Below are 19,862 nucleotides of genomic sequence, written 5' to 3'. Positions count from 1 at the left end.
AAGCAAGGGTCCACCCACAGGGCCCCCCCAAGGGTGCCCCAGCTCTGGGAACAACCGGGCCCAAGTGCATGCTACGCGGTGCCCACCATCTTAAAGTCAGGCGGGCACCGCAGGTAGGTGTGTCACACCGCTGCTGCTGCTTTTCAGTCTGCGGCGGCCGGGTCTGCTTTACCCCCCTGGCCACTACTGCTGGTCCAGCAGCCCCCAGGACCATCTGGAGCCGCTCAGTCAGGTCGGATCCGGGCAGGTTGGTGGTGGGACGCAGAGCCCAGTTAAAATGCGGCTGCCATGTTGACCTGCGTAACCACGTCCCATGTTTGAATGTTTTAATAAATTAGATCAATATTTGATAGGAATTGGGAAAAGTGGTATGAAGTCTGCACAGCAAATATGCCTCCATGATATGAATTCTTCTTTTGGTGCTAGGGGCTATTTGGATACAATTATTGTATTGAGTTTTATGTGTTTTATAGTGAAATATCTAAAACAATAGTGTATGTATTAGAAGCTTTTTGGATTTAAATGTAACTTACAATATTTTTCTTCATATTGTTATAGTTTTAATAACTAAACAAAAAACATTTACCTACCTACCTATCTAGACACCTCTCAGTCCGGATCCCAAGCCAACCACACCACAGAGACAGCCCTGATTGCAGCCACCGATAACATCAGGGCCCTCCTAGACTGGCGAAACAGCAGCCCTTATCCTCCTGGGCCTGTCAGCCGCCTTCAACACCATCTCCCGCCACATCTTGATCAACAGACCCAACCAAATCGGAATCCAAGAAGATGCCCTCAAATGGACCGCCTCATACCTCACCGAAAGAACCCAGAAAATCTGTCTCCCACCATTGATCTTGGAACCCAAGGAGATCATCTGCTGCATCCCACAAGGATTGTTCCTCAACCTCACCCTCTTCAACACGTATATGACCCCCCTGGCCAGCACTGTCAGATCACATGGACTCAACATCATCCCCTATGCTAACAACATCCAGCTCAACACCAGAACCAACTTCCACAGATGTATGGTGAACGTCACCAACTGGATAAATGATCAAGCTGAAAAAGGACAAGAGAGAAGTCCTCATCTTTGGGAACAACACCTCGCCATGTAACAACACTTGGTGGCCTGCTGAACTTAGCCTGTCCCTTGCCTCGACTGACCATGTCTGCAACCTAGGCATCACCTTGGACAGCAAGTTATCTATGTAGAAACAAGTAAACGCAGTCTTGTCCACCTGCTTCCACACCCTATGCATGCTCCGTAAGATCTTCAGGTGGCTCCCAATCGACACCAGAAGGACTGTCACTCAAGCCCTCATCACCAGCAGGTTGGACTACAGTAATTCTCTTTAAATAGGAATCACTGTACACCTCCTGAAGAGACTACAGACAATACAAAATTCAGATGCAAGACTTATTCTTGACCTCCGCAGACGTACTCACATCATCCTGATCCAGAAGAGATGCCAGTTCAAGATGCTGAGCCATGCATACAAAGCCCTGTACAACAAAGGTCCACCATACATCAACAAATAAAGACCTTCCACCAACCGACCAGACACCTGCGATCCGCCTCCCTTTTCCTCACAGACACTACCGCCCGCACCTGCCCCCTCCCTGCTCCCCCCGCTTTGGGGTCCATCAGCGGTGAACACTCCTTGTGGCTGTTCGAATGAACACAGCATTGTGAAGCAACTAGCAACTCCAGTGCCTTGAGACCCACGTGGGTGATTTGCTGCACCTTATAAATCCTGATTGATTGATTCCAAATAAAGGACTGCAGGACCCAGACTGTAAAAAGATTCATTAACTCTTTGTACACTATCTTAAAAGATGGAAACTGCCACATTAAAGAAATGTACTTGTCATCTGGACTATGAGCTCATTGAGAAATACTTAAATATTGATGTTATATATCACGTCACACTTTCTTTATAGATAGGCAAACCTGAACCTTAAACAAGAGGCAATATAATCAAGATGCAACCCTTATATTATACCTCATAGCACAATAATTTTTATATTGTCTACTCACTAGACAGCATGAGGAACACAGCAAAACTGAGAATGGGAAATATTAAAAGACTAGAAGGGTTCGCAAGGATTGCTGGAGGTGAACTTTTGGATCATTTTTAAATACATTCTAAACTCAACCTTTTTTTTAATTTTATTTTTTTACATTCACTAAGGAAGATGTGGTGCAGTAATTAAGTTAACTTGGGGCCTGGTTTCAAATCCAACATGGCACTTGACTGAATATTGTGCAGCTATATATGATGCGTTATGGTGGTGCATTTGTTCAAAGATTTCAGCCACCATTTGATGCACATAATCTTGCATCATCTTCATCAGTCTCCATTATGTACAATGCTCTGTTGCTCCACAGCTAAGTCTGTGCTATATAAACGAATAAATATTGTTATATTGTGAACATTTATGCCACTTATACCATCCAATGAATGCCCATTCCTTTTGACCTACTGGTGAACCGCTATTTTGTGAAATCCAGATAGAAGCCCGCTATAATTTTCTTTACCCCAGTATGCTTGTCACACCTATGATAGGCTTCATATTTAGGTCTACTTATCAATGTCTTTGGGAGTACTTTGTTGTGCTCATTGGGAGATTCCCCCATACATATCTTCTTGTTTTAGAAAGTATTTGTTTGTTATGTGGCTTAAGTTGATTTTAGTATGAGAAGGCAACTTTCAAATTAGGCTCTAGTGCTTTTTGTGTGTAAGACATGCACATAGACAAAAGAGTCTCTTGCCATCTTGCAGACATCCATTGCTCGCTGGTCTAATGGAACTCTTGAAGCTCCAGTAGTGCTTGTCATCTTAGTGGAAATTATTGGCAAAGCCAACAGAGCCAACAGAGCTCGCTATAATGTGATAAACATGAAAATACAGGCATGCACAAATGCTGTTTGCATGTGTTAGCACATTAAAGGCAGGCATATTGGCAATGTGTGGTTTCATACGAGGCTGTCTCTGTCCCCACTTTGTGGAGAGGTAGCTCAACCATTTTGGCTTGTAGTACTAGCACCAACCCAAAGTTCAGGTCCAGTTGCTCCACTTGGCTGGTGAATGGCTAGCAGTGGTGTGGCAAAGTTGTAAAGAGTTAAAGCTTCAGCGGACTTTGTTGATTGATCTTGGATCTTGCATTGATATAGAAAGTATTCAAGGTTGACGGACATCCCTGCATATGTGTCTCTGTTGCTGTTCATCACATTATCAAGCTTCCTGTATAAAACGTAGCAAGAAGCTTGACTTCCAGTCTGCTAGATGATTTGATGATGGTGTGAGGAAGAATTACCCCCTTGCAATCACCACATGGAAAAAAACAAAACACGACATGAAACCTTTTATTGCAGACATTTTGAAGGCTTAGTTGGGCAATAACTGTAATGCTATCTGTATTTAACTACTGGCTCCATCTTGACCACTTACTCCATTTTGTGCTTAGTTTAGCTTCAAACACCGTCACATTGGTGGTGCAGGTATTTTTCCGTGCACACTTTGTTAACGTGTTTTTCACTTCTTCTCAACAAGAACGGGCACATAACATAGGGGAGTAGGAATGATACGATGTCGCAGGCTGAGAATGTGTATGGTAAAGCAAGGAACAGCTTGGTCTTGGAAAGACACTGTGAGATTTGTCCAGTCTCTAGCGTGTTCTTTTCAACATTGACCTGGTTTGGCCAGTGTTTGAACAACAACTTAATCGATGGGAGAGGAGGTTTCTAAAATTTTCCTCTCCAGTTTGCTTAAAGTATATAAGTGGAGGAAGCTTGACAATCGGGACTAGAAGGGACTCATCTGAGAAAGGACGCCTTGCTCAGAAAATACTCCCATTGTGGGCGTTCTCCCTCTTTTCAGTTGTCCAGGTTCCACAACCTGAAGTTGGCAGACAATGGGATGTTGTCAGTGTCAAGCCCATGGCGATGCATTTTTCTTTTTAGTTTTGCGGTGTGCATGCATGAATACGTAGTCACTATATATATATATATATATATATATATATTATTTGTTGAAGTATTGCATTTTCTTTGTTTCTGTGATCATTATTATTCTACTACTGTGATTATTTGAAAGAATTGCACATGTGATGCAGCATTTAAAATAAAATCTCATGTTATTCTTTCCATGTATGTAACTTGGGAAGTACTTTAATAAATTCATTACTCAGAGTGAGAGTGGTGCATTCTTTGCATTCCTTTCACTGCATTCTCTCTCAGACTGAAATAAAGCAGAACAATATCCAAGACTGCATTCCGCCCCATAATTTGGCAAGACCCCGTGCTGTGGTTGGCAAGACATATGCGCATCTTGACAAACACAAATGCATGACTCACAGCCATATACTCTGAGCATTGTATTCAAGCAAATGCATGGAAACCAGCTCAGTGATGTTTTGCTGTGACTCAAGCTACAGTTTACAAAAGCAAATATAAGGGTTGTTTTAAGACTAGACATTGCAATGAGAATCCCTTGGCTCTTCTATAACTCCAGACAGATTGCCCAGTGTTATGGTCTCCCAAAGATAGTACTAAACTCTCAGTTGTAAGATACCTCTCTGTGGCACAAAAGGAGGGCCTCCAGAGGGATCTTACACTCACATATAATACTCAACATTGTTTTGTCCTGCTATGCCTACAATTGAGTTCAGCTCATGCTTTGGTAGCCTTTCCAAAAATCAAACAATGGCCAGAGACAGCTGTTAAATGCCCAAGTGATGGTAGATCCACTCAAACAACAATGCTTTTGAGCCTATTTTGTAGTTTCTATGCTGGAATCTGGAAACCCTTTTAACAATGATTGTGTTTAGCTACAAATATTAGAAATTACAATGATGCTTATTTATATCTATGTTCCTTGGAGGATCCAAATGTTTTTTAGAGTTGCTTCCGTTATATGGAATGACATATGCATTAAGCTCTCATTTGGCATCATATGTGACTCACTGATGGCCCAAAACTTTATTTATCTACACTTTGGAATTAGTGCCCCACTGTGGGACAGCGACCTGGTAGTCTAGCCATAATGTTCTTTTTTAATGAAGGTACTAGTATGACTAAGTGGGACTGGAGGATCACAGTGCTGCACTGATTGTTTTAAAAGTTGTTTCAGCAGGTTTACTACTTTATTTTATACTACCATAAAGGACCCTAGTTAGGGGTTTTTGTTTTATAGAGAGTAGTGGTTAACCGGTGTATTTTTTTTAACTCTAAGAATTATTTTAAAGATATGGGGTCATTACAGCACAGCAATATCATTAGCCGTTGCTAGTTTCTAACCATACCTATCTTAATGCACTAAGCTGCAAAGGCACTTTGTGACCCTATAAGACCAGTTTAAACTTATTGAATTGTATTCGAAATTTACAATGAGTTGGCTGACCTTATATTTTGCCATCATAAGTTCATGTTGTAGGTGATGAGTCTTGAAATATCTTACGAATCATGCGATATTCTGTTTTTACTGCTAGTAAGTTATTTTAGTTTATATTCTATATTTTATATGTTATATTTTTTTATTTTGTCATCCTTCTATATCTCATTGACCATGATTTTTAAAACATTCTAACGCATTGTGATAAATTTTGCACTCATTGTTAGCGTACTATGTCAGATGCAATGCTGATATAACAAAGTATTCCTTTTTATGCTTTTTGGGAATTGTTATTTGTACTTGTATGGTTTTATGTCAAAACCAAATAAAGATTTTTAATCGAAATCGACTCACTCCACCAAGCACTGAAAGGAATTCCCTATGCGCCACTCAAATGACCATGTTCTCCAATGGCTAATTTTTTACAACAGAACTACTTCCTGAGAGGCGGAATGATACACCAAACAGCCAATAGCACAGGGTTAGAGTTGTATATTCCCGAATTGATCTAACAGTTGTTTGACACAGTCTCAAAGCAATACTTGAAGGCTGCTGACTCAAACAAGCCAGTTGTGGAATGGAGTTGACCCAAAGTTGTTCTCAGAATATTGCAAAAAAAGGTCCTGCAGACAGCTCCACTGTTAAACCAGATCTAAAACATACTAGCAAGTAGCATTGACTTGTTTGCTTTGCAAACTGGCAAAAGCAAGTACTGAACTTGCAAATAGTTTGCTGCCAGTACAAAATTCAATGCTTGTCCAAGCCTGTGTGAGGATACAGGAAAAATAAAGTGGCTAGTACTGGAAAATTCAATTGACAGCCAGCGTCCACATTAAGACTGATTGCCTTTCAGCCAATATGACTGAACAAACATTTCAGAGCACTTTAAAAGCAATTACATGCCAAATGAGAAACAGCATTGACGCTCCGACCGTTAGCCTTTCAGCAGACTGCAGTGCATCTGGTCAGATCATTTCAACACAGCGTGAGAGATTGATAATGAGCTGTCTCTATGTGATAGCTGATTCCTACACCTATTTGTTCTATTCTTATGAGGGATGTGCAGTGCTTGAGATGGATATATAGATGTGTGAGTACTCATTGTTGCAAATGGTTTCTCTGCAGGGTCACCCCAAAATGTTTGCCTTCCTCCTCTTCTTTTTCTGACCTCATTTTTGCTGGCTTTAGGACTCTGGACATTTTACCACTGCTAACCAATGCTAAAGTGCATGTGCTCTCTCCTTAAAAACATGGTCACATTGGCTCATACCCAATCAGCATATTTAATTTACTAGTAAGTCCCGCACTACATGTGCCCAGGGCCTGTAAATTGAATGCTACTAGTAGCCCTGCCACACTGGTTGTGCCACCCACATAAGTAACTCCTTAACCATACCTCAGGCCTGACATTGCAAGGCCTGTGTGTGTAGTTTCACTGCCACTTCGACATGGCATTTAAAAGTACTTGCCAAGCTTTAAACTCCCCTTTTTCTACATATACGTCACCCCTAAGGTAGGCCCTAGGTAACCCATAGGACAGGGTGGTATGTAGGTAAAAGGCAGGACATATGCCTGTGTGGTTTATATGTCCTGGTTGTGGAAAACTCCTAAATTCATTTTCCAATACCGTGAGGCCTGCTTCTTTCATAGGCTAACATTATGGCTACCCTCATATACTGTTTGAGTGGTAGATTCTGATCAGAAAAGGGTAACCAGGTCATATTAAGTATGGCCAGAATGGTAAGAGAAAATCCTGCTTATTGTGAGATTGGATTTTATATTACTATTTTAGAAATGCCACTTTTAGAAAGAGAGCATTTGTCTGCACTTGAAGTCCATCTGTGCCTTTCAGCCCGTCTCCAATCAAAGTCTGGGCTGGTTGACAGCTTACTTGTGCATTTAACCTAGAGAACCACAAACACAGGCTACTCAGTCACACCTTCACTCATCTACATACTAAATGGGTCTTACTGGGCTGGAAGAGTGGAGGGCCTGACACTTATATTTCAAAGGCTAGTGGCCTGCACTCACACAATGGACTGCCAAACCCCCTACTGGGATCCTGACAAACAGACCTGTACTGAAAAGGGAACTTGTGCACTTCAAAGCCACTCTTTGAAGTCTCCCCTACTTCAAAGGCATTTTGGGTATATAAACTGGGTCCCTGACCCCACCAACTCAGACACTTCTGGACCTGAACCTGCAACCTGTCAAGGGGATGCCTGGCTGCCCAAAGGACTCATCTGGACTGCTTTGCTAAGAAGGACTGCTGCCCTGCTGTTGCTCTGCTGCACTCTGACTTTGCTGAGAAGTGCTTGCCAATGGCTTGGATTGAGCTTGCCTCTTGTTTTCTGAAGTCTCAGGGACAAAAAGACTTCATCTCTTCAGGAAACTCCATGTGCGCCAAAAATCGACGCACATCCTGCCGGAGACGGAAAACATAATCCTGACTAGGATTGTGGTCCCTATATGGACAAGGGTGTATACCTCTACCAACTAGAGAACCCATTTCTAACACTCACTATAACAGAGTAACTGTGTCCCTGTACTCTACCATTAAAAGGATTGCAGCCCTTCCATGAATGAGTTTATACTATAACACCATTGGATGTCTCAAGCCAAGGCTCACAACAATTGTGCTGAACGAGGGATTTTTCAAATTTGTTTACACCACCTCTATTTGTACCTTTTGCATCTATCCGGTGGACAAGTTTTCATGTAATGTTGAAACAATTTCCTGTCCATTTTCAGCTTGGCTGCTATGAGGGGAGTTTGTGTTTCTGCTGCCTGTGCCAAAGTTGTTCTATGCTACATGTATTGTACCTGGTTGCTGCATGAATGAAGCTTGTGTTGCTGCTCTGATTAAGGTGGGGGACTCTCAGTTTTATTTGGTAAAACTATTTCGCCCCTTTCTCCCTCTTAAAAATCCACAGTTCAAATCCAAGTTAATGGGAAAATAAAACTCTTCCATTGTATCTGTTTCTTTCAGGCGTTCTCTAATCTTGCCATATGTGGTTTAAGGGACTATATCACTGGCACTATTACCTAGGCTTACCTGTTTTGTGTTAGCTCAAATGTGGGGAAACCTTCTTTCTTATATATAAAACGTAAAACTGTTGGATTTTCCAGTGTTTGTTTCTACTTTTATTGCTCCTGTAGTAGGAACTGGCAGTACACAATAACTCTGGCGGTCATTAGGAGAGCAGTCCCAATCCTTGTATTTCCGTGGAGTTTGTGTATTTATAGTCCCTGCATGGATCTGTAAAATTGACCATCATCTGTAGACGTCAGAGAAGCAGCATAACTGATTGACACCAGCACCAGCACAGACTGAAGACAGGGCACCTTGCATATTTAGTTTAGAAGTAAATGAACAATAAAAAAAAATAGTTAAATCATTACTAAAACTGGCTTGCCCCATGTTTACGCTGGCCTTACAGATAGCTTTAGCTCTCTTTCAAAAATATTATTTTCACCCCCAAAAATACATAGTATATGTACATTGAGGGGCTTTGGTGCATGGGGTAATGGGCCAGCCCCATTTACCCATTTCACTTTGAGTAACTGCACAAAGCCTGGGTGCGCTGCTCACGTCTGCCTAAAAAAAGTTCCTTTGCCTTCAGTTACAGATCTAACTCAGCGTGTCCTTTTTAAAATTGAAACGCCGGCTATTTATTTTGCTTAACAAACATTTTAAGTGACCCTGTAACATTGTAGCTGTGTGTGAATTGAGTGATTGGTTCGGAGGTGATATATTTTTGCCTCCTTCACAAATAATAAAAAAATGCATGGCACAGCTGAAAGGTTTGTTGTTTAAAACACATCACTACTTAAAACAGCTGCACTGGTGAATGATTTTTAAATTTTACATTTTTATAGTAAGATTAACAAGGCAGCCATGTTTACTTGATCACATATTTTTTTTTTTCATTTTTTTTTTTATGGTATATTCTTGCAATAAAAACACACACCAGCTAACCAAGGCCCGACCTATTGGGTTTGCCAATGCTTATTTGTAAATGCAGTATCCTCGTTTAACACATCTTTTCCATATATACTTATGCCTGACGCAGAAGTTTTAGATTGCATACAACTGCTTTCATTTAATAATGTTTTATATGTTGTTTTACCTAGTGCAAATACCCCTACTCAAAATAGGTTTCAGAGCGCTGTACAATCGGAGTAGAGATTTGCAGTGCCGTTGGGTGCCTACAAATATGCTGCAGCAAGAAACTGTAATGAAAAAGCAACAATTTGGCTGTGTGCACGAATAAATCCCCTAAGGTGTGTAAGTGCAACACGTGCATATAAAAGTGGCAATAGGTTACAATTGCCAATTAGAATCAGTGTCAGAGCACTACACTATGAGAATACAAATATATAAAGATAATTTCAAACTGTGGCCTTATTAAGTTCCATTTACTCAGAATTAGCTGACACTGTGGCAGAGTTACAAGGTACTGGACAGTCAGAGCAGATATTAAAGAGTCTGTTATTTTGACGAAGGTGAGAAGCCACAGTGCATAACCTGTCTGATGTTTGTATGAAGTAGCTGAGCAAAAGGGATCACAGCCCTGCCGTTGAATCGCCTCCAGAATGGCCTGTACCATAATGCTGAGGAGAGGGTATCTCCAGTGGGCTCCAAAGGAGTTGCCTTTGGGAATGTAAATGGCCAGAAAAAGCATGGTCCTTCTCCAGACGTCAACAGACAACCAGGACAGATGGCAAAGACGACATATATAGTTCACTTGTGCTTTTTTGGGGCCTTTAATTGTGGATCATCAAACTAGTTTGGATGACATCTGGGCAGTTTTAAGTGGATTTGGATTGAACGTCATGCAGCCTTAGCTAGTGTGCACCCCTTTTTGTCAATTAGGAATCTGACATTTTGAAAAACGTATGACTGTCCAGTTACCTTACAGAATTTCGACAGTGAAGTCACTTAAGTAACTGGGGCAGGCGTAGGGGTGGTGTGTCAGTTTAGAACCAGTCCTCCTAGGAGTGATCTATCTACAGCATCTGGCTTTAGGGTAGCAGAATATACCTGGGATCTGCAAATGTCTTGAAAATTGGCAGTCCTGAGTTCCAGAAGTCAAAACAGGAATAGACAAGACAGATGGAATCTGCTGGACACACAGGGAACCAAGAGCTGTATGTGATTCTCATAGAAGGATCAAGAAAGATAATACCTTGTTTTGTCTTTGGGATCTGGGACTGGAAAGGCAGAAGAAAGGCTTATTCAAGTGGTGCAGAGCAGTAACTCTTTTGAATTGGAGTGGACCTGGTCTTCGTGAAGATCCTTTCTTGGAACTTGAAAGTGAGTGCTGAAACCAACTTACACTCAGTGTGAATTTGTACCGTGAAGGAACACTCTTCCCTCCGGTGGAAGACTAAGGAATTGAGGGTGTCAGCACCAAGAACACGATGAATACCTGTAAAGGTGGTAGAAAAAACTGAACTCACACTTGGCAAAGCGGGTAGCCTGATATACTACCTTTTCACAGACATAGAGGGACTAAAGACTCTGCCTGCCATGAATATGCAAGATGGGGTTAAGACCAAAATAAATATGTGATGGTTGAAAGCTGAGAACTGTGCAAACCTGTACGAGGTGAATGACTCTCATCTTGCCCCTCTGGCTTGACTGAAGGCAAAAGGCAGGTAGGCGCTGGAATGATGGACACAATGTAGATTTTCATAGTTTATGACGGAAAGTCTTAATTTTAGTAAAGACACAGAGGCGAGTATTATGCGTTTCTCTTCTCGCTTTATTAACACAGCAGTCAAGAAGAAACTACAAATCCCATGAGGCTAACACAGAGAGCCAATTTTGATTAAAAACGTAGTACATAACATGTTAACCAATAGAAACACGTCTGTGCCATTATGATGTCACTTGACTGCAAGCAGCCCTCTTTTCTTGTGAATGAAGTCAATTGCTGAATAATAACGGAAATAGAGAGCAAAGAATAAACAAAGCCATCAGGAAAGCAAAAACGTCAGAAGAAAAGTCCAAAATCCTACAAAGGAAGGAGTGTTCCATTAAATCAGGAGAATACAATCCTGTGCTTGCCATGAACGAAGCCTTCCCAAGGTGTGAAAAAATCATACTAGGTCCCTGGTTGAGCGGCTGGAACCGGCGCTGGAAGAAAGGGAGGGAGAAAACAATGTTTAAACTAGAGGCGGGATAATACTCGCCTCCATGTCTTTAATAAAATTAAGACTTTCCGTCATAAACTAGGAAAATCTACATTTTATGACAAGATCGGAGGCTCCTACTATGCGAGTTCAAAGCATATTAATTACATTTAGTGAAACATCGTCAACAGGTTTGCAATAAAATACTCTAAAGGTATTGTCATTAGACCAGTCTGCAGATTTCAGAATATCCTCTAAACGGGAGCCTGCGCAGAAGGCTTTGGAGGCCATAGCCCCTCTGGCAGAATGCGCACCAAATCTGGAAATATCGATACCTGCTAGGGACACAATCCACCTGACCCAACGAGCTAAGGTGGCAGACGAAACCGGGTGATAGGGTTTCCTAAAGGAAATAAGAAGTTGGGAGGAGGATGTTCTCAAATCTGCAGTTTTCTGTTCATAAACTTTAAGACATTGGCCCACACATAATTTGGGATGCTGTGGGAAATAAGGATAAAAAACTGACGATAAACTGGTCTTTGTACGTCGTATGACCGAAAACAGCACCCCTGAAGGGGTGAACTGTCGGTTGGAGACGTCCAAAGCCTTCACATCTGATAAACGTTTAATGGAAACTAGACACAATAACATTGTTAACTTAGCAGATAACATTTTTAGAGATAAAAAAGAATTGTCTGGCAAAGAAATCAGAAATTTTAGAACAACATTAACGTCCCATAATTGGTTATATTTGGGTAAAGGAGGTTTGGAAAATTTTACTCCCTTTATTAATCTGCACACCAACAGATGTTTGCCTATCGGTTTCCCATTGACATGGATATGGTTAGAAGAAATAGCCGACCTATAAAGGTTGATAGTACGGAAAGCTTTACCTTTACTGGCTTCTGCGGCCAAGAAATTAACTACAAAAATTACATCTGCTGAAAAGGGATCAAGATGCCTTCCCAAACACCAGCCGTCCCATAAAGACCAGGCTGACTTGTAGGCTTTCTTGGTACCAGGGGCCCAGGAGTTTGAGATGTACTGGGAAGCTTCTGACGAAATGACAGGAAAAGATTGGGAATTCCTGAGATCTTCCAGGCGGATAGAGTGAGAATGTTGTCCACAATGAGGGGGTGAGGACGCTGTAGAGGGTCCAACAGCAAGTCTGGGAAGGACGGAATTAACAATGGAAAATCCACTGAGAGATCCAGGAGGGACAGAAACCATACTTGGGACTGCCAAAACGGAACAATGAGAATAAGAGAGGCATGCTGACGTTTGGCATGAGCTAGGACCCTGTTGATCATGATAAAGGGAGGAAAGGCGTAATTGAGGGAATGAGACCAATCTTGTAAGAAGGTATCTGATGCCAAGGCTAAGGGATCTGGGCGCCAGCTGTAAAATTGGGGAAGCTGAGTGTTCAGTCGAGATGCGAACAGGTCTATCGAGAACGGACACCATAAAGAATGAACTTTGTGAAAAACTGAAGGATGAATTCTCCAATCGCTGGAGTCTCGGAGGTGACGAGAATGACAATCTGCGACCGAATTGAAAACTCCTGGAAGGTATTCTGCATGAACCGAAAGATGGTTTGAAAGGCAAAATTCCCAAAATCTCTTAGCTAAATCCGCTAGAGGTTTGGATTTTGTGCCTCCAAGATGATTTATGTATCTTACTGCAGAAGTATTGTCCATCCTGAGGAGTATTGCGCAATGCACTTCGTGTTTTGCCAGGCTTCTGATTGCAAAGGAGCCGGCAAGCATCTCTAAACAATTGATATGCAATTTGGACTCCTCGTAAGACCATGTACCTCCGGTCGAGATGGGACCACACCGGGCCCCCCAGCCTAGACGACTTGCATCGGACTCTAACACAACATCTGGGGCTGATGGAAATATTCTTTTCCCGTTCCAAACGTCCAAATGGTCTATCCACCATTGAAGCTCTGTGCTGGACTCCATGTCTAAGGGAATGAGGTCGGAATACGATAGACCCTTCCTCAAGTGTTGGATCTTTAGTCTTTGAAGGGAGCGGTAATGGAGGGGACCTGGAAAGATTGCCTGTATAGAAGAGGACAGCAGGCCTACTATTCGAGCCAATGTCCTGAGAGATATAAGAGAACTGCGAAGGACTTGTAGAATCTCTGACTTTATGGATCTTATTTTTGTCATAGGTAGAAGCAGGGTGGCTGATATGGAATTGATTTGAAATCCCAAGAATTCTATGATTTGGGAAGGCACTAGGAGAGATTTTTCTCTGTTTATTATGAAACCTAGATCCTCTAGAAGTGAGCAGGCTGTTTGTAAGTGGAGAAGGAGAGTTTGAGGAGACTGACTTAAAATTAGGATATCGTCTAAGTAAATTAAGAGCCTTATGCCCTGGGACCTTAGAAAAGCCACGACGGGCTTCAAGAGCTTGGTGAAGCACCAAGGGGCAGGCGATAGCCCGAAGGGTAGAGAGGTAAAGTGATAGGTTTGGTCGAGCCAGTGGAACTGAAGGAATTTCCTGGAGTCTGGATGTACAGGAACCACTAAATAGGCGTCCTGCAGATCCAGTCTGACAATCCAGTCGTTTTGAAGAAGTATATCTCTGAGGTGGAGAATTGTTTCCATTTTGAAATGTCTGTATACTACAAACCGATTGAAATGTTTTAGGTTGATGACTGGACGCATCTTTTTGTTCTTCTTTTGAACAAGGAAAATTGGGCTGGTAAATCCCGAAGGATGGGGTTGGGTGATTGAAATTGCTTGTTTTTGCAAGAGAGAATTTACTTCGAGAGATATTAAATGGGTAATTTCTGTGGAAAAATGAGGAAGAGGAATGGGGAACGTTTGCACTGGGGTAGAATAAAGGTCTATTATGTAACCTTGTACAGTATTTAGCACCCACACATCCGCAGTAATTGTTAACCAATTTGAAAGAAAGTGGAAGATGCGACCCCCTGTTGGAATGAAACCAACTTGGGGGCTTAACTGTTGGGTTGGCGGCCTTATTGTGTCTGAAGGATCTGGAACGATAACCTCTGTCGCGCTGGGGGTAGAATTGCGGTCTAAAGTCTTGTTGATAGGAACCGTAGTACCCTCTGGAGCCTTGGGTGGTGGTACCTTGGCCGGTAAAGCGGCCCCTGCCTCTACTGACCCTAGCAAAAACATGTTGACTAAACATTTTTCTCATGGACGATTGTGCTTTGTCCAAGGAGGTGAATGTGGCAAAATATTTGCTGAGGTCTTTAAGGAAAGAGTCCCCGAAAAGCTGTCCTTCCGTGTGAATTTGAGGTTGAACCGTTGCCCAATTGATCAATTTAGGGTCTAATTTTATAAGGAGGCCCTTCCGTCTCTCGTGTATAAGAGAGGAGTTAGCATTGCCCAGAAGACAAAAACAACGTTGAACCCACAAAGATAGTTCTTCTGGATCTAAAAAACTACCATCCAGTCTAGCCGTTTCAACCATGATCGAAAATTCTGGTGAGTGGACCAATGACGTCCAAATATCTTGTCCTGACAGGACGACCATGCTTTATCTACCCCTTTACGAGGGTCTTTGCCCTGTTTGGTGAAAAAGGTTAGCATCTGTTGGTCGATGGAAGGGATAGAAGTAGCCTTGTGTGGAAGCACCGGGCGAGGGCATTCTGACTTAAGTTTGGCTCTGGTTTGCTTATCAAGGGAGAAAATAATTTTTGAGCCACGTAACGACCAACATGGTCAGCAGGGAACCATTCCGTGGAATTGGGACGAAGTATGTGGGAAGGGTCAAACATGGGGAAGCCTTCTGCATCAAAAAGAGGGGGGGAAACAGAGGGAACTTTAGGTTTCTTAGGAGGAGGAGGAGAAAAAGAATCGGCATTGTCTTTGTCAGAGACCAAGTAGTCAGAATCCGCATCAGGGATATCATCATCCGTATCTGGGGTGGAGGCAGTGGGAATGGGGTGGGAAATATTGCGTTGTTTAGCTGTCCGTTTCAAAGAAGGTTTGGGAGCCATATTATTATACTCCTTGGCAGGAACCTTGTGAGGAACCGCGTCCTCTGCCATATGTGAGGTAAACTCACTCTCCGTTTGAGTCAAACCCGTAGGGTTGACAGGCTGGCGTTGACTGCATTCCCCCGCAGACTGGGCCGAAGACATGGATAAGAAATTTGAAAAATGTGACTCCAAATTTTTTGATAATTTTTGCATGGATGACGCCATAGCCTGTTGAACAGAGTTTTTTTATAAAATTCCGAAGTTCATTTCTGATATCTTCAATCTCATTGGGCACACCTTGTTCCCCAGAAGAGGTATTAGGTTCCATGTCAGGGTTTTTTTCTTTTTTTAAATTTCAAATAATGAGGAAAACTCCTGAGAAAACAGCTTGAATTAATGGAAATTGTCCTTTAAAAAGCAGTCAGGCAACTGGGGGTTAATTAAGGAGGAATGTCAATTAAACGAGGGAAAAAAACCCTCCTGTCAGAGGGCGGGCCCAAGGAAGGTGTTACCAGTAGGAGAACAAGGGAAACCCCTTGACTCGCGTCGAAGAAATGGCCTTTGAAGAATGTAAACAAGTGAGGAGCGCGTGTAATTAGGCTGGATTCCTCGCGTCAGGAAAAACCGAGTGACGGTTATTTCCTAGACGCGAGGGAGACCCAGAGTGCGTCGCACGTGCAGCGCGCACAAAGCTGTTTATTTTTCTAACTCGGGAGCAACCGCTGAAATAAAGCAGTGCGGCAACTTGCCGTCGATATAGCATTACAACCGGATCAAATATATGTTAATAAAATACCAAATGTTACCATTAAATTTTAACAACATTAGAGGAAAGAAAAGGTGAACTTATCTTGACTGCAGCAGCAAGAAAAGAGGGCTGCTTGCAGTCAAGTGACATCATAATGGCACGGAAGTGTTTCTATTGGTTAACATGTTATGTACGTTTTTAATCCCATTGGCTCTCTGTGTTAACCCCATGGGATTTGTAGTTTCTTCTTGACTGCTGTGTTAATAAAGCGAGAAGAGAAACGCATAATAGGAGCCTCCAGTCTTGGCATAAAATTAAACTATTACTTTGAAATGCTATATCTCTCAAGTGAATGATCCAAAACGTTTTTACATTACTAAATTGATCTGGGAGCTATAATTAGTGATTTCTTGGCTCATGTCACATGTTGTTTTGGTACTATCTGCACACTATTGCTTTCTATGAAGAAAGCTTAAAGCTTAATATTTTGTGGCAAATTGCTACTAGTGGGAAGGTTCAGTTATCGCTGAGGAACAGTGACTGCCTGACTTAGAGCTGTATTATTAGTGGAGTTAGAGGGTCTTCCCGTGCTACAATACCTGGCTTCTACAATTTGCATTCATTTGTAGATAAATGAATGCATATTGTAGAAGCCATGTTGGTTTACAACTAGACTAAAAAATTCATGAATATCTTTTCTCTATTCAGTTTGTGTGTGTATATATATATATAAATATATATATATATATATATATATATATATATATATATATATATATATATATATATATATAGAGCCAGTGGTCCCCACACATGAGCAACGATACCTTGGATAGTTTCCCATCTATGGCAATTCATAAGCACCCTCTACCTTAAAATGTTCTGACATTTGAGCTGGCAGTTGTGGCCAGAACACGTGGCTTCGCTCATCACCATACACAACAAGTGTCATGAGTATTAAAAAATATTTATTTAGCACTTCAAATCCATGCTCAAAAAGGAGAAAAAATGCTCTGGCACCCACCTACAGTGCTTTCATGAGTGTTAATAGTTGCTCACCCAGGGACCGTGGTCATTTGTAAAAGGTGGGCATTTGTAAAGGAGCTCGCACTAAATGCTTGACTACTATCCACATTAACAAATGTGACTATATTAAAGTTGATGCAGTCTTAAATGTTGCCTTTTAATGATCCTTTTGGAAAACTATTTTTCGGCAGGCCAAAAAAGATCACTAATTTAAAATGTACCTCTTGATACTGCTCATTCTTATCCTCCCTGTAGCCCTATGATATTTTTTCAAAACATTTTTATTATTAAATGAAATGAGGCACAAAAACGCAACAGAATCAACAATGGTACAATAGGCATAACTAGCAGTGGTAAACAGTAATATACATGAAGGTGGTGAGTCTTTTGGTGTTACAAAATGTACTTTTTAAATGCATCATTTGGACACTATCAGTTGAGACATCATAACTTTAATTCGGACACATCTACAAAATGCCCACAGCGCTCTACAGCCGTATTCAGTCAGTCATATTACTTTATTTCGGTCAATGACCATAAAAGTATAAAGATCAACCAAAAATACAAACTTTGTAAAACATTTTTTAAAAACCAAAAAAATATCGAATTCATTACGAATAATATGTGCAATATCACAATCAATCATCAATTCATATGACAGCACTATGATTTAAAGACTATATTAAAATAATATAAATAAAAAGGTCTTTCCCACTGTCATAAAACAATGCAATCCTAAAATACACACTTAGAGAAAAGGTATGGGGACACAGAACTAGTGCAAAAGGTTAGGTTTCTGAGGCAATCATTAGTAATTTGGACAGTCCAAGTGTTGGTAAAAGATAAGCGTATTCCGAGATAAAATGAATCTTGCACTCTTTCTAATTCTTCCCCATTTAGATTATTTATTCCTCTGAAACCTCTGTGTGGATGGATGGCCATGCATTTTATTTTACCAACATTAATTGCCAACCCATGGTCCAGACAGAATGGTCCTTAGTTGCTTTCTTCGGATTCATGTTAGGCGTTCCTTTTTTTCTTTTCTTTTTTTGTGTAGATTTCTGGTTCACTGTGTATCTCCATTTCTGAAATGTTTTCCCTTTCTCAGTTTTTCACCATGTGGCAGCGCCAAGATGCCCTTGGGCATTTGTTTGCACATTACAAATAAATACACTAAAACTCAATGATTTAAATTTAGTAAAGAGTGTTTCCAGACATTTTGGGGTTTTAGAAACTAACAAAGTATTGTCAGCATACATCAACGCTGGAATTTTAGCACCCCTCAATATCGGTGAGTAGTTGTCACAATCCATTCAATAATCTATGCAGCTGTTTATAAACAGTAGAAACAACATGGGGGCAAGGATGCAGCCTTCTCTAACACCACTGTCTACCCTAATAGGATCAGTAGTTTCACCACCTGGCCCCCATCTCATCTGTGCATAGTTGTTGCGATGTAACCTGATGATGATATCAAGGAGGGGACCTGGGAACTCTAATATCTCTAAGAGTGTGCCATAATTTGCTTCTGGGCACCATATCAAAGGCCGCCTTCAGTTTAACAAATGCAACATAAAGGCTACCCCCTTCATGCTAACTTAATTCCATCTAATTAACTGACACCTAAAAACCTGGTCCACTGTGCTGATCTTATAATGAAAACCAGTCTGAAACGGAGACAAACTCGTATTTTGTTTAATCCAGGCCATTAAGCGATCAAGAATGAACTTACAAAATATTTTCTGACTGAGTCTATCATGGGCCGATAGTTCACTGGATCTGATTTAGATCCTTTTTTAGGTCAAGCGTAGGCGTTACGACCTGGTGTATACTTATACTGTGGGATAAAGCGATCTCATTTGTTAGTTGCTGTGTCCTTTAAAAACTCTTGCTGACTGGTGGTCAGTTCTGCCTTTTTCAACCCGCCTTTTTCTGTTTCAGAGCAGTGACTAAATACTGTATTGTTCCACTGTGGTTTCTTTATCTGTTGCTGTGACGGGCTACTTTGACATTTCTTTGGTGGTCCTGTTTCACTGTGGGTGTTTTAGGCTGGTAGCTGCCTGTGTTTTATTGCAGCATTCCGTTCCTCCCACCTCCTCCCATGTGGCTGACATTTGTTTTGGCATTATTCTGATGCTGTCCTTGTAGCAGGATCCTAAAGTAAGCCTATTTTCCTAAACAAAGGGATCCTAAAATAAGCTTGTTTTACTAAACAAATACCATATGCCCTCGCATCACATGCAGAGTCTGTCTCTCTCCAGGGCCCGTCCCTGCCAGCACTCAGGACATGCACATACAGTGCATTGCTTATCTCGTTTATTGAGGCCATAAATCTTCTCAGACCCTCTGTTAACTTCATTAGAGCTTCATTGAAATGCTAGGCAACAATGCTTGTTTGCTTTGCATGTCTGCTGCCATGGGCCGAGGGCGCCCACTTTGCTTGTGAAATCGGTTCTGCGCGCCATTTGAATGTGCAGACAATGGGCGCTTGCCAGGTGCTGTCTCCTCCTTATGCATATGCCCGAGTGGGGCTCGGTGTTCTCTGACCCATTAATCCGTGCCCGAGTTTGCCCAAATGCATTTGCGT

Source organism: Pleurodeles waltl, chromosome 11 (genome assembly GCF_031143425.1).
Source record: "Pleurodeles waltl isolate 20211129_DDA chromosome 11, aPleWal1.hap1.20221129, whole genome shotgun sequence".
Lineage (NCBI taxonomy): Eukaryota > Metazoa > Chordata > Amphibia > Caudata > Salamandridae > Pleurodeles > Pleurodeles waltl.
The sequence above is the reverse complement of the archived record's forward strand: the minus strand, read 5'-3'. Positions refer to the sequence as shown.